This window comes from Carassius gibelio, chromosome B10, assembly GCF_023724105.1.
Source record: "Carassius gibelio isolate Cgi1373 ecotype wild population from Czech Republic chromosome B10, carGib1.2-hapl.c, whole genome shotgun sequence".
Taxonomy (NCBI): Eukaryota; Metazoa; Chordata; class Actinopteri; order Cypriniformes; family Cyprinidae; genus Carassius; species Carassius gibelio.
The window spans coordinates 20,587,524-20,591,218 of NC_068405.1; the positions used below are offsets into that span (position 1 = coordinate 20,587,524).

The 3,695-nt window shown below is 35.4% G+C and overlaps 1 pseudogene; it reads left to right on the plus strand.

Moving 5' to 3' along the window:
• Nucleotides 1-412: 412 nt before the first annotated feature.
• On the plus strand, nt 413-1,471 carry LOC127966126 (trace amine-associated receptor 13c-like; annotated as a pseudogene).
• The last annotated feature ends 2,224 nt before the right edge of the window (nt 1,472-3,695 follow it).

Consider the following 3,695-nt stretch of genomic DNA (forward strand, 5'->3'; position numbering starts at 1 on the left):
GAAAAGGAGATGCATGTGTAAGCAGTGTTATTACCACAATACAAACACTGTGACAAAAACCAATACCTGCACCTTGATGAGAAAATAACTCATCCATACACAAAAATAACCTAAATAAATTTCTAAGGAGGAACATTCAGATCAAAACTAATATTACATAATGATTTATTCACAAAAGCGGTCAGACTACTTTGTAACGTCATGTTACAATTGACAAATTAACTGTTTGTGGTCCCACAACTCTGTTTGACTTTACTTAGGTTTTTTTTTTTTTGTTTGTTTGTTTTTTGTTTTGTTTTTTACTACATGATAAATAGCCTAGACATGGAAATAGGTGATTTTTATTATAACATAATTATTAAGCATCAGAGTGTGTGTTCATGGGTTGGTCAGTGTGACCTAGACACTATAAATGAAAGCACAGTAAGGAGAGCAGAACAAACTCCTAACAGGAGGAGACTCACTTATGGCTAATGAGACAGAGAATCATGAGACTCAATACTGCTTTCCTGCCATCAACTCATCATGCATCAAGGGAAAACGCTCCAGTTTTGAACATGATATCATCTATATGTTTGTATTATTGATGTCAGTCTGGACTGTGTTTCTGAACCTGCTGGTGATCATCTCCATCTCTCACTTCAAGAAGCTTCACACTCCAACAAACCTGATCATTCTTTCTCTGGCTGTGGCCGACATGCTTGTTGGACTTTTTGTGATACCCATAGAAGGAATCAAGCAAATTGAGACATGCTGGTACTTTGGAGACACTTATTGTGGACTGTATGTGATCATCGTTAGGTTGCTCCTTATTATATCTCTTAGTAATTTGGTATTAATTGCTGTGGATCGCTATATGGCTGTGTGTCATCCTTTACTGTACCCACAGAAAATGACTACAACTAAAACCTTAATAAGCATCTGTCTCTGCTGGTTTTGCTGTTCAGTGTACATTGTTTGGTTTGTAATAAGTAACGGATATTTTAATATGTCAGACACAACACTCTGTTATGGCCAATGTATTGTTTTGATTACACCTGCTTGGAGATTTATTGATTTAATAGTTTCTCTTTTATTTCCTTGTACTGTGATCATCACTGCATATTTGAGGATATTTTATGTTGTGCAAAGGCAAGTCAAAGTTATTAACTCTCAAATGAATGGTGTAAAATGTGTAATAGACATTTCAGTGAGGAGGAAATCTGAGAGCAAAGCTGCTCTGACATTAGGAATCATTGTGACAGCTTATCTTCTTTGCTGGATTCCGTTCTTCATCTGTTCTCTAACAAAAACAGTCTCCTTCACTACACTGACATTTCTAACATGGACCATCTATATAAACTCAGGTCTCAATCCTATTGTCTATGCTTTATTTTACCAATGGTTTAAAATATCTGTTAAAAACATTCTAACTCTTAGAATTTTTCAGCCAGCATCCTCTCTGATGGACATTTTGACTGACTGTCATTAATGATTTACAGTGGGGATTTATTTGTTTTATTTTATGTTTTTACCTATACACCCCCTGAGATCAGTCACCAAAAATTTCAGCTTTTGAAAAGTATTCACGTACTCAGATGAAGGAATTACAAATAAAATAATCATCGATATAATATAATTAATGTCTAATAAACCTTTTTCTTCCCTGAAATTTAAAAACAAATATGTGCACTCAAACTCCTACAAACTAAAACCGAACACAGCAGCATGACTACTACTACTACTCATACTACTACTACGACTCATTTCAACTCATATTCATTCACTGTCCCCTGCTGGTGGCATGATCTCTCCAATCCCATCCCCAACAGCCAAATCCCTGACTATATTCAAAAAGAGCATAAAACTCATCTTTCCCATGAGCATTTAACTGCATCCTGCTGAAAGTTATAAAACTTTGTATTACCTGCACTTCTCATGTTAATGTAGTACCCCTGGAAAGAAGTATAATAAAGTTAAAGAAGCATGCTCCTGTGATGGCTTCCATCAGTTTTTATACAGTGTTTATTTACTGTGACACAACAGAAAAAGATTTTCAGAATCACATCACAACCAAATATGTATAAAATATAAGTTTATTGACCAGAATGTTAGGGATGAGTTGGAAGAGGATGAAAAGGTAAAGGGGACATGATGGTCAGGTTGCTCTGGGCATCTGGAATTGATGGCCCAGAGAAACTTGTTTGTATATTTAGGCCAGACAAAATGCCCCCCAAGTTGAGAAGAGCTGAGGTAAGCTTGGGCTTGACTGAGAACTTGAAATTGTTGCAGATGTAGGTGTGGTAGACTCAAGATGACCAGCGACCAAGGGCCACAATAGTCTCATCTGAGATTCCACATCTGGTTGCTGATGTTGTTGAATCTTGTGGCTGGTTTCCAGTGTCTGTAAGGAAGAGTTGATTTTTAGGAAGTGAATTTCTCACGAAAATGTTGAAACGCAATTGCATTAATTATTTTAAATATTATACATGCAATTTAGTAATAAATAAAAACATAATAAAGACAATACTGTTCTCACAAAGAGTAATTTCAACATAGAAATGTTTTGCATTTTCTGCTGAAATTCTCATTACCGCAATGTGTCCAGCTGTGTCTTAATTTATGTTGTGTTGTAATTTAAACAGATTAGAATTAAAATAATATGAAATGACTGAATATTCATGTATAATAATAATTATACAATAGTGGAAAAATAAAGTGTCCATGAATGATGTTCTCCGCAATGATCCAATGATGTTGATGATCCTCCACAACATTTTTCGAGGGCCATTAACACACACAATTTTTCTTTTTTTTTTAATAAATCTTGATTTTAAATGAAGCAACACATGTGGCAGAACCTTCAAAATACCAACAATGTAGGCTTATCTCTTCATATTGTTCTATTTAAAAGTAAAAAATTATCTTGTCAGAATGTGTACATGACAAATTGATTATCATTACCGAAACGGGTAGTTTTCCACATTTAGAAAAATATTAGATTACAAATTTTCTACGAAAATATACCTCATTAATGTCTGATTGTATACATTGAGTTAAAAAAATCGGCTAAATCGTCATGCTTCTCTGTTGTTAGCAAAATATGCTAAGACACCTCATCCTCCACAACACCATTCTTACTTAACGCAAACAATTTAAGGCGAGTTTCGGTAGAGAAAACTCTTTTTCAGTAATGAAAATTTAATCATACAGACTAATTTCAAATGTGTATATAATGAGTTATTAAATTAAATGTTATTTATTAACCCCCCCCCCCCCCCCCCCCCCCCCAAAAAAAAAAGCTTAAGCAAAGGCTATAGGGTGACCAGTTTCTGATAAAACACCAACCCACCAACTCTCAGGAAGGAGAGGGACATTATGGGTTAGAGGTTACAGCAAGAATAGTTATTGAAAATGGTCTACAGTGTTGTCACGGTTGGTAAACCACCTGCCTCTTCCCGGACTGTGTATCCCTCGCCAAGAATCACCAGTTTCCCTGTCTTCATTTTTATTGTTTGTGCATATCATTAAATACTGTTAACTCGCACTTGCTTCCTTACCTTCCTTTGCCAAATCGATACAAGTGTTGGGAAGCCTATACAAATGTTGGTGGATCTATCATTATGAGGACTTTCTATAGGTGCAATGATTTTTATACTGAGCTACAGTATTTTCTACACCCTAACCCCACCCCTAACCTTCTACATTTTTACAAT